The 11993-nt window shown below is 47.6% G+C and overlaps 1 long non-coding RNA gene across 2 annotated transcripts in view; it reads right to left on the bottom strand.

The window, feature by feature from the left end:
• LOC144791207 (uncharacterized) overlaps positions 1 to 10564 on the bottom strand; it is a 224810-nt gene extending 214246 nt beyond the window's left edge. Inside the window, exon 1 of one of the 2 annotated variants that reach the window (XR_013602330.1) lies at positions 10352 to 10564. This is a non-coding gene — a long non-coding RNA (uncharacterized LOC144791207). The remainder of the gene's footprint in view (positions 1 to 10351) is intronic. The other variant, XR_013602329.1, reaches the window with a different exon arrangement.
• Positions 10565 to 11993: the final 1429 nt, after the last annotated feature.

The raw sequence follows: 11993 nt of genomic DNA on the forward strand, positions 1-11993 counted from the left end.
TCTGGGTCACTAGCCAGTGACCAGGAAGGAACCAGGAAGGAACCAGGCGATGTTGTGTGCTTGAAGGTGAAGAAAGTGAGTTTGTCTCTTCAGCCACGAGGTCAGGAGGCATCGATGATGACCAGGCGCTGGATTCGAGCTGTCCCACTAAGGATCTAGTTGACTGCTATGTCGGTATCCGGATTGGGCCCAACAAGCCTTGGCAAACGCAACCCACGCAGGATGTCAAGATTGGCTCTGTTGCAGACCAGCAAGGTCTGTGGTGCTTCTCCTTTAAAGGGAAACTGGAGCAAGCCTGGAAAAACCAGGAAAGCAGTTTAGTTAAAAATAAAAGCCTTCAGGGGCTCACTAGCCAATGGGCAAGGAACCAAGAAGATGCGGCAAGCTGAAATGCAAGAGCGGGCCCCACGCGGCACTCATGGAGTGTGGAGGGCTGAGCTTTGGTGAAAATGGTGCTCGGGTCTGGGGCTTCTCATACCCCAATGCAGAACTGCGAGTTAATTCAGGAGTTGATGCAGTTAGCAAAATGCAGGATGTCCAGGGTATCCGGTCCCACGTCTCTCGTGTCTGCCACGGGTCTCAGCTTTGCTGTGAATGTGGGTCGGAGTTAGAGAAGTCTGAGAATTTAGTTCCTGTGTCGCTGAGTCTTCGGGTTCCAGCGGGAGTGTCGACAAAGCAGACCAGCAAGTTACTGGTGGTTCCTGTTTGCACAGGGTGGTCACTCCTTGACCACAAGGGAGATGTCTTCCATCTTCTAGTCAGAATAGAAAGTCGAAGGTCCAAGAGTTCTGTATCAAAGTTTCTTTCCAGGATAATCTGAAGTCCTGGGGACACAGCTCCTATACTTATACTAAGCCTCCTTTCTCCTTCTCACCTACAATTTCTACCACTCGACGATCTTGCTCTCCTATCCTGACTTCCATTTCGGCTGTCGACCCTTCCTTAACTCTTAGATCTGCGCTTATCAATTGCAGGTCGTTGTCAAAACATGCCTTTGATATCTGGCAGTCCCTCCGAGATAACAACTGGGATTTGCTCTCCTTGACTGAAACGTTGCTGAATGACACCACAAATCCTGCCATTTCCCTTGCCTTACCAGATGGCTACAGTATTAGCTGCGCCAACAGACCCACCGGAAAAACAGGAGGTGGTGCTGCTCTAATCTATAAATCTACCATGGCAGTTTCTTTCCCCACATTCGACCGAATTGACTGTATAGAGGGCCTGCCTTTTTGCATCCAAACCTCTCCGACCTTCTCTTGCTCAGGAATACTCATTTACCGTCCCCCCCATTCGAATTTGTCACATTTATCGACCTTGATGGACTATATTATTCAGTTCAGCACTCGGTACGCCAACTTTACCGCTTTAGGAGATTTTAATCTCCACATTGACAATGAATCCTGCCCACACAGCAGTCATTTCATTTCCACGCTTGCGGCCTGTAATCTAGTCCAACTCATAACCCTACCTACACACAATGCGGGTCACATTCTTGACCTAATTTGTTCCAATCTCCCCTCTATCCGAACGGCACCTCCTGTGCCGGTAATTTGGTCGGACCATTTCTTTATCTCATTCGAGATTGACATCCCTTGCTCAATCCGACCTACCATCAACCCTAAAACTTCAGGTAGAAACTGGAGCCGCATCACCCTGGATGCGCTCCAAAAACAACTCCACAATACTCAACCACTTCCCTCGTCCGACCCTAATTTAGCCATTAATTATCTGGACACCTGGATTGGTCAGGCCTTAGATGTCCTGGCCCCCATTAAAACCATTAAAACTCACAGGGCGGTACCATCAGCCCCCTGGTATTCCGACGAACTTCGGCAGAAAAAGACTTCCTGCAAAACTCTTGAGCGCCACTGGAGACAGAACTATTCTTTGGACAGCAAAACCTCCTATAAAACTGCCCTTAAAGAATATAGGAGAATGATCGAGAAGCACAAACGTGACTTTCTGGCCTCTAGAATTAAACTCGCTAGTAACGGCGCCAGGGAGATTTTTAACATTGTGAGATCTTTCACTGATCCCACTTCATTGCTCCGATCCCAACCTGCCTCACAAGCGCTATGTAATAAACTCTCCCAATTCTTTGAGGACAAAATTGAAACCATTCACTCATCCTTTCCCTCCGCTGATCGAGAGGGAGGTATCGAGCGACTCATTTCCCCTTTATCGACCCCATTTTCTATGTGCGAATTTGCCACAATATCGGAAGCCGAATCCCTGACAGAGCTGTTTAAATGCAAATCAGGCTCTCCCAACGATCCCTGGCCTGCCAAGGAATACAAAAAATTAGCTCCCCTACTCAACCCCCATCTTAATCTTATTTGGAATGACTCCCTCAGAGCAGGATGTTTCCCTTCTAAATGGAAACATGCCTCCTTGGTCCCCATTTTGAAGAAACCCAGCCTCGACCCTGACCTTCCCAGTAACTACAGGCCTATTTCCCTTCTGCCTGCTCCGGCCAAGGTCTTGGAAAAGTTGGTCCATTCTCAACTGGCAACTTTTATTGAGTCTAATGGGCTTCTCCACGATTCCCAGCACAGCTTTAGGTCGGGCCACAGCACGGAGTCGGCCCTTATTGAAATGGCCGACTCTGTGAGGTGGACGCTTGACCGAGGGTCGAGGGCGGTGTTAGTGCTGCTGGATCTTTCAGCGGCATTTGACACCGTCTCTCACAAGATCTTGCTGGGAAGGTTGGAGGACTTAGGACTGGGGGGCACTGTCCTGAAGTGGTTGTCTTCCTACCTATCTGACCGTACACAGCAAGTTTTCACTCCTCCCTTCACTTCCCCAGCCAGACCGCTCAGATGGGGAGTCCCACAGGGTTCTTCCCTTAGTCCGCTTTTGTTTAATGTTTATTTTTCCCCTCTGGCTAAGCTGATTGCTCAGACCGGGATTAAGTCCATATCCTACGCTGATGACATTCAGCTACTTTTTACGTTTGACACCCTTTCCGCCTCCGCCTTCGAGCCATTGAAATCCTGCCTTAGAGACATTTCCAACTGGATGGACGCTAATTCCCTCCGTCTCAACGCAGGCAAAACGGAGATCCTGTTTTTCAAATCTCCTTCTCCCCTTGATCCCAGTCTGTGGTGGCCCGTAGACCTGTGCCAAGCCCCCACGCCCAAAGACTCTGTGAGAAATCTAGGAGTACGCTGGGATAATAATCTCAGCTTTAACACCCAGGTCCAGACCGTAGCAGCTTCTTGCTTCGCTAAAATTAGAACAATCAAACGACTCATTCACTATCTGCCGGAGGACTGCCGTAAGACTGTGATCCAGGCACTAATCATCTCCCATCTTGATTATGCCAATGCCCTTTACCTTGGTATCACAGCTGGCCTGTGTCACAAACTACAGACGGTCCAAAATGCCGCTGCTCGGCTGGTGGAGAGAATCCCCGCTAGACACCACATCTCTCCTCATCTCCGGAAACTTCACTGGCTACCCATTGCGAAAAGGTGTGTCTTCAAGGCAATGACGCTGGCCTTCCGTGCATCCAAAGGCACTGGGTCAGCCCATCTGAGGACCACCCTTCACCCTTATGTCAAACCCAGGATACTACGTTCCAATGCCCTTCTACTGCTGGAAACCCCCCGTTTCAAACGGTCCCGGGCAGGTGGCAAAACCTTTGCGGTTTGCGCCTCTCAACATTGGAACCAGCTTCCCCTAGCCCTTCGCTCCTCCCAAACAGAACCCGCATTTCGCAAATCCCTGAAAACCCTTCTCTTTTCTTCTTAGTGTGGTTCCCTTCCTGTTTCCTCCTGTTGTCAGAGTCTTTTGTTAGCGCCGGGATGCCCCGTGGGGGTCGCTGCGCGCTTTATAAAATACACAAATAAATAAATAAATAAGCTAAGGGACTGGATTACCTGCCTAGGTCCCTCCTATGGGTGGACCTGAGAAGGGGGTGGTTACACCCCTTTCCCTTTGTCCAGTTTCGTGCCAGAGCTGGGGCTGGAGTGTCCCGGCAAATGGTTTGAACCGGGCTATGCATGGAGCACCTTGTGTGCCCCAGACAGTGTCTCAAAAAGCATCTGCTGATGCAGCCCTCCCTGTCCCAATACACATCTGCCTGTCTGGGGAGGTGCTGGCACCTCCCTGGACAGGAAACCTGTTGTCCGGGCCTCCCCTGCCAGAGTTTCGTCCAGCAGCAGGAGGTCAGACTTGTGTCTGTGGCAGGAGCATCCATTTTGTGATGCTGGGGCTCTGTCTAACTTTAACCGGGTTAAGCAGTAACATACATGTCTTTTCCCTCTAGAAGGGTGGAATGCTACCCCCGCCATCAGAATTGGCGGGGGGGTAGTATTCCAAAGTGTTTGACACCTTACACGGCATGTTTTGATAAAGCCAAACCAAAGTTAGCATTAACCACGGGGATTATAATGCACTTAAGAGTATATGGTATGGTTACATCATAGAACAGCTAGAAGGAGATGGTTCCGAAAGCTGCAGAGGGGCTCAGCTCATTCTAGGGCACCCTCTCACATAAAACCAAGCACTCTGCCTCCAGGATTGTCGAGGCCTACCATAGGAGTGACTTATAGGTGCATATGTGTCTATATAGTGGAGAAGTGTGGCTCACTGGTTAGAGGAGGCAGACCTGGAAGCAGAGGTCAGCCCGGGACCAGGGTTCAATTCCCGGCCCGGCGGGGTCTTGAGTCCCAAAAATGTCCATGGACTCGACAATTCTCGCTCCGGTGCCTACTCGATTCACGGGTTCACACTCTGCGACTCTGGGCAATAGCTTGCTTAATCTCCACAACGGCCCCTCGCGGCGGGATGCCTGGCTTTCACCTTGCGGATACCCTGCCGGGGTTATCTCACAGGGGAATACCAGGACGGGTTCCCTAAGCAAGCGCTTAGAAACCGCTTGGTGATTTGCGCTATATAAATTCCTGTACATTTACATTTACATATAAGGTAGATATAGGTATACTATATCTAAGTAAGGGGTGATTACACCACCTTACCCAGGCTGTGTGAACAGACCTGTGGTGTCAGTTTGGAAGGCAAACCAGTGGTGGCACAATACTTGCTGCAGCACCTGGTAGGCCTAGGGTACACCTATGCCCTGGGTACCTATGGTACACTGTACAGGGGCTCACAAGAGTGGCCCAGTAACCAATCTGGTATGTACCTAAAGTACATGGTATCAATTTAGAGAGAGAACAGCTGGGCTGTGGGTCTGATTAGCAGGACCACAGCCACACTAAAGTCGAAAAACCAGAGAATCACAGCAAAAAAGTGGGGGTGACCATAGGAAGCAGACCCTACTCTCCTACAGACAGGATGTGGAGTGTCTTACTTCCGGGGCACTGTTCGAAATGATCCAAGTCTGTAAGGAGCACAGATCACCCTTTCTGTGCTGTGTTTAGTGCCCTGTGTGTTAGTAAAAGCTACCCTTCCTAGTGAGTGCTGCCAGTATGAGGGAAACTGCCACACACCCAATCAAGTAGTACACATTAGCACCTTACTTCGAGCTCTCAGCAGAGAGGCCACCTCAGTAGGTTTAATGTATACTGATGGTCAGGGCGAAATGGAAATTGCGTGAAGCTTCGGGCCGCTCTGTACGTTTACAGTCTGGCCCCGGTTCTCTTAGTTCAGCACCTTTCACCAGCAACCAGTCTGAACCCTGAATTCAACAGGCAGTTAGATGCAAAGGGGCGTGCGTAAAGTCAGAAGAATGCGAGGGAGCCCGGCACCTGGAGGACTGAGGGCAGATCACAGGGATGAGGGCGCCTTGCATCCGAGCCGGTCAATTCTCATCGTTCTGTTGAGAGGCAGTTCTTCTGTCATTGTACATACGTCATCCATACCCTTAGTAGAGGAGCAGTTGATCACTGATTAAATAGATATCCTGGACCTCATTTATGAAAAGTGATGCATCACTGTGTGAAAACAGCGATGCGCCACTTTCCAATACGCCCTCCTTGCGACATACTGGATGCATCATATTTACAGTATGGTGCATCATGTTGCAAGGAGTTACAGATAGGTCAGTATTTCTCATGTATCTGTAGGCGCAAAAATGACGCATTGCTGGAGTGTGTCACAAACGTGACGCAACCACAACAATGTGTCCTTTCACATGGGGCTAGCCCCATGTGAAAGGGCCTGCGTCAGTCTTACGCCTGCTGTGAGTCAGGCGTTAGATATTGACGCAATGGTGTCCTAGAAGTGATGCAATGAAATCTCATAGATTTCACTGCGTCACTTCTACGAGGCTTACATGCATGGGAATGCCCCCCCCCTGCATACATTATACCTGACGCGGGTATAGTGTAGCACAGGGGTTTACAAAGTGACGCATCTGCTTAGATACGTCACTTTGTAAATAGGATGCAACAGGGGGCGTGTTTTACGCCGCCGTTACCTCACAAAAAGTGATGCAACAGCGGTGCAAAACTGATGCAAGTCCTCATAAATAAGGCCCCCTGTTTTATCCAGTCCCCAAAGTGTGCTAACAGTCTCAAACACTTTAGGTGAAAAGACAGACAGATGTACGCCTAAGAAAGCACTGCCACGTCAGCACGTAATTTATCAGAAAATGGCTGCCATAGGCTCCCTCCACTAAGTTGCAGAAGAAACCTTGCAGAGCACAATACAGTGTGTTCCAGCACGCCTCTGGCAAGTCCTACTAGTTAAGCCACTCTGCGCATTCATTTCAGGCGGCCCTGTCACCAGGGAGCGTGGAAGTTGTGACTCTCTTCCTAGAAGAGGACAAATGTCAAGAGGGCGTAAGCTTGGTTGGTTATCACCTTCTTTCATTCGTTACATCCACACTACCCCTAACTCTACTCCCGTTACCACCAGCATGACAAGGCAGGAGGAGAGAGATGTCTGGGCCTGCTGCCTTTAAAGTTAGGCCTGGCTTTCTCTACATATTGGCCCAACAGTACAGGTATTGCCGTCAACAGTGTGAAGCTGTGAGGAAGATGAGGAAACATGAGAGGGGACTGCGGAGCAAAAAATGGTAAATACCACTTAAAAATGAAAGTAATGCTTAACGAAAAGAGTCACTGATGAATGAATTGTTATGGTTAAGGTGAGCACGGCTTTTCAGGAAAGCTCTGAAAACATGGCTTTTTAACTACTAAGGACCTGACCAACCATGTTAGTTTTAAGATCTCAGCAATTCTGGAGCAGCGCCAAGACGCTTCCGGGTATACATGCACTTTACAAATAATTTTAACATAACATAACATAACATGGGAAGCCGGGTGCCACTCTGTGGCTTTGGATGACTCCTGACAAGTTAAAGAAGCTTCATTTATGTAAGGTGCAATTTTGAACTGGGGCCTGCAAATGCACGGGTCAGGAGAAGAGCGCAGAGTTTGCTGATGAAACGCCTTGAACAGTTGGCTCATGCCCTGTGCTTCAGATCATCGATCAGTGAGCACACTGTTCCACCATCAGGTGAGGTCACCATGCCTCTGCCAAGGAGCGTGAAGCCAAGGACTTTGCGCCACCCAGTTCAAAACACAACTAATGTTTGTTTTCCAACGATTGTTACGTCATGGAACAACTGAATAGACAGCTGATGGACTTGACGCTTGTTCCGTGTATGAGGGCAGTTCCCACTGACCCTGCTGTTCTCGCTCTATGTGTGAAGGAAGATTGTGCTGCTGTATTTGAAAAGCTCAGTTTATAGTGTCTGTGATGTACATCTGCTGTGTGTGAAGATATTTGTATATTTTCTGAATGTGCTGCTGCTGTTTTGTATGTGAGAGAAGCTTGCATTGCGGTCACCCATGCTTTGCATGTTAAATGTGTGAAGATGCCACTGCTGCCTGTATTTTGCGTGCGAGGGATGCTCACACTCTAGTCAGTGTGCTGTACATGTTCGTGGGTGCAGAGAGCTTGCAGTGCTGCTGGTAGTGCTGTAGCTGTTCTGAGTGTACACATAGTTTGTGTGGAGACTATATTTTTTTACTGCTTTTGTCCTCGCTATACCTGCTGCAAGTGTAATCCAGGGACCTTTGCACTGCTACTGGTTGTTTTATACCTTTAAAGTGTGTGTAAGTGAAGCCTTGCTGCTGTTGCTCATTTTACATCAAGCCTGTGCATGAGTGAAGCTTTCACTTCTGCTGACTGGGAGGTACCAATCCCGTGTACAGGGGAAGTGTGTACTTCTGCTGAGAACGGTGAGCCTTTCCCTTGTGTGTGATAGAAGCATGCACTGCTGCTCTCTGGGTTTTACCTGCTCTGTATTTCATTCAACCAATAACCACAAAAGAGAGAAGTAGGGTCACAGGGATATTTAAATACCAGCCCTGGTTCCCATCCCCATTTACTATAATACCGACAACAAGTAGAACCGGGGGTCTAGAATCAACAGTGTAGCCGACTGACTTCCAATACTCCAAATAGTGAGTAAAAAGAGGAGTCACAGAACAAAGGAAAAAAGGTGAGAAACCAACAAGGAGCTAGAAACGATTAATCAATAGTGAGAACCTGGAGCAGCTATTTGGATTCCCATCAATATTAACATTGTGATCAATCTTATCATTTGGTCGTTCACCCGTGCGGATTGTGTGTCCCTTGATCATAGAGATTATTTACCATCCATAGGGAATTAGCTCAATTGGATCAAACCAAACTAGAGAACGGATAGTACCTTCCCACTTTCACAGACCACAAGGGAATAAAGTGTAGTGCAAAAAACACAGAAAAGGTGGTGATTATAAAATAGGGTGGTGAGGGAAAAAAACAAAATTTTAATTGTATGGATAACTTCACTCCCTAATCTAAAAACATAACAGTGCAAGGGGCAGTTTCAACAAATAACTGCAAAACGTAAGGCCAACATGTTTCAGCCAATAGGGGAACCGTTACCCTCGGCTTTCTTCAGGGACTCTGCTCTTAAACTTTGCTACTGCAACACTTAGTGTGTAACACAAACCTTTTTTAAATTATATAAGTGCAAAAGATATCATTGTCAAAGTTTGGAACAGATACATATATATACATATATATCGATCCTCTGCTTCAAGGGATGCAGATGGCATCCGTCTTGACCGGGGATTGGACCTCACCTCACCTGGACCTAGCTCAGGATATAGAGGCCCCGCTCTGTCCGCCGTTGCCGCGGACGTTTGCTGAGTCAAGGGGGAGGCTGCTCCAGGATCTCACTATTGATTAATCGTTTCTAGCTCCTTGTTGGTTTCTCACCTTTTCTCCTTTTTTCTGTGACTCTTCTTTTTACTCACTATTTGGATCATTGGAAGTCAGTCGGCTACACTGTCGATTCTAGACCAACACAAACATTTTTTAAATTATATAAGTGCAAAAGATATCATTGTCAAAGTTTGGAACAGATACATATATATACATATATATCGATCCTCCGCTTCTAGGGATGCAGATGGCATCCGTCTTGACCGGGGACTGGACCTCACCTCACCTGGACCTAGCTCAGGATATAGAGGCCCGCTCTGTCCGCCGTTGCCGCGGACGTTTGCTGAGTCAAGGGGGAGGCTGCTACAGGATCTCACTATTGATTAATTGTTTCTAGCTCCTTGTTGGTTTCTCACCTTTTCTCCTTTTTTCTGTGACTCCTCTTTTTACTCACTATTTGGATCTTTGGAAGTCAGTCGGCTACACTGTCGATTCTAGACCCCCGGTTCTACTTGTTGTCTGTATTTCATAAAGCAAAGATTGTACTGCTGCTGACTATGTTATAATTGTTCTTCATAGATGGGAATAGGCATACTGGCCCTCGTGTTGTACACTTCTATGGTAAGGGATACCTATACTGCTGTTACTTTTCCTTGATGCATTGTGTGTGCACTGGAAATTTGGTCTTCTGCTGGCTGTGTTTACATCTTTTTTACGTGAGGGAAATTAACATGCTGTTTTCTCTTCTATACCTATTGTTAGACCTGTCAGCTGTAGGGTGGTGCCCCCAAATGTTGTGCCTACTTACCTCCAGTTTGTACTGGATTATTGCTTCTGTTGACCTTGGGACTCTGTGCACTTTACCCCTGCTAACCAGTGCTAAGGTGCTTATGTTCACTCCCCTAAAACATGGTTTGATTGGCATATTACCTAACTGGCATATTTAGTTTGCATATATAAATCCCTTGTAGGATGGTATATCATATACCCAGGGACTGTAAATTAAATGCCACTACTGGGTCTGCAGCACTTACTGTGACACTCACTTAAATAGCCCTCCAAAACCTGTTCTAGGCCTGCCATTGCAGCCTGAATGAAGTGTCTCACTCAGTCGCGGCCGGCATGGCTCGTGGGTGTGGGGGGAGGGGGTCATGTCGGGAGGGGGGGCGCGAGGAGAGGGGAATTTTAATTTAATGCTAAATAAAAAAATTAAACGTACCTTTCCCCAGTCCGGTCCCACGTCTTCTTGGCTCCTGCTTCTGCTCTCTTGCCTCTGGCAGGAACAGAAAGCACTTAACACGTAGGAGGGGAGAGGGCCAAACAATTACACTCTACCACCCCAAGCCCCCATAGGTTCTCAAGTACACACACAAAGGAGGTGGAGAGCAAAAGACAAAACTTATAACAAAACAGACAAACTCATCTATTTGAAAAAACTGCCCTCACTCACATACCGAAGTATGTGACATGCTTCATCATAGGGCCTGCTTACAATACGCCCTGGTGTAGCCACACACAGGGCGGAGCATAAGGGAGGGGAAAAAATAATAAATTCCACACAACACAACGTACGACCATGAAACTCAACATATAAAACACGTAACATGTAATGTGATAAAGCAGTGCCAATCACCAAGTGGCTCAAAAATAGAAGTGCGACGAAAAAAGGTGCAGTTAATGGAAAGTGATTTAAAACTGGTTTAAGGGTACCAACCAAAACATTTTTTATTATTCTGAAGTTCCCCCACCAGGATTAAAATGAAAAAGGATGGGTAATGTCTTGGTGAGAAAATGAGGTTTCTCAAGACTTCCCTTCTGGTGTCAGGATGCGACGTGTGCCTGCCTAAGTATAACCGGGGACTACATCTCCCAGAATTCCTGCGGGTGGAAGTGAATGGGAGAGGCCATATAGTTCCGCGAGACACCAGGTGCGGTGCACATGATTTTGTCTTGCTAGGATTGTTGGTGACGGACGTCTTGTTTCTCCGTGTTCCCGTGTGGAGAGAAACCTTTGCTTTTCTGGAAGTAATCCCGCGGCTGCGGGATTACGTTTTGCTTGGAGTCCTGCCTCCTAACAGTGTGTTAGGCGGAAAGGGTGTTGGCGGTCAGAGAGGGAGACGCTGGATTCATTTCTCCCGAGTCTGACTTTTGGAGCCTTGGTAGTTCTGGTGCGAGAGATGCAGGATTTGCCCCCTCTCGCGTCGGAGTGAGTTGTGCTGGTGCGAGAGACGCTGGATTTGCCCCCTCTCGACTGGCGCATATTTCTACGGAGAAGAGGTGCTTTTGGCCGTTGCGAGAGATGCAGTATTGCCCCCTCTCGTGACCAGAGTCCCTCTCATGCACCCTGAGAATTGTCATCTGGTTTAGGGTCTGGTGCGGGAGACGCAGGATTGCCCCCTCCAGCGGCCGGAGTAGTAAAAAAGGAATCACCAGCATCTGCATCTGGTAAGAGAGTCTCGTTCCTATTGATTCCTCTTTGGCCAGTTCTACAATCCCCGTTAGTGACATTGGAACTGTATATATATATATATATCGAGTTAGCAGTGGGACTGTCTGGCCTTTTGTAGTCTCTTTGGAACGCTCGAACTGGTTATTGCACTTGAACTGTTTTTTCTTGTTTTCTTCCTTTTTTATACACTTTATTGCTTAGTATCCGGAAAACTATCCTGATTACTAGATCTTCCACATTAACTCAAGGGGCGAGAACGCATGGTATGTATGTGTGGCAGTTAGGGGTTTTCTATAGGAAAGGGTAAGGAAGGTTCAGTATAACAAGGGCTCTAGTTCTTTCAGGACTCCTGTTCCACTTATGAGAGAAGTTATCTCATCCTATCATTTTGAAATAAAAGGAAGGGAGCTAA

This window comes from Lissotriton helveticus, chromosome 11, assembly GCF_964261635.1.
Source record: "Lissotriton helveticus chromosome 11, aLisHel1.1, whole genome shotgun sequence".
Taxonomy (NCBI): domain Eukaryota; kingdom Metazoa; phylum Chordata; class Amphibia; order Caudata; family Salamandridae; genus Lissotriton; species Lissotriton helveticus.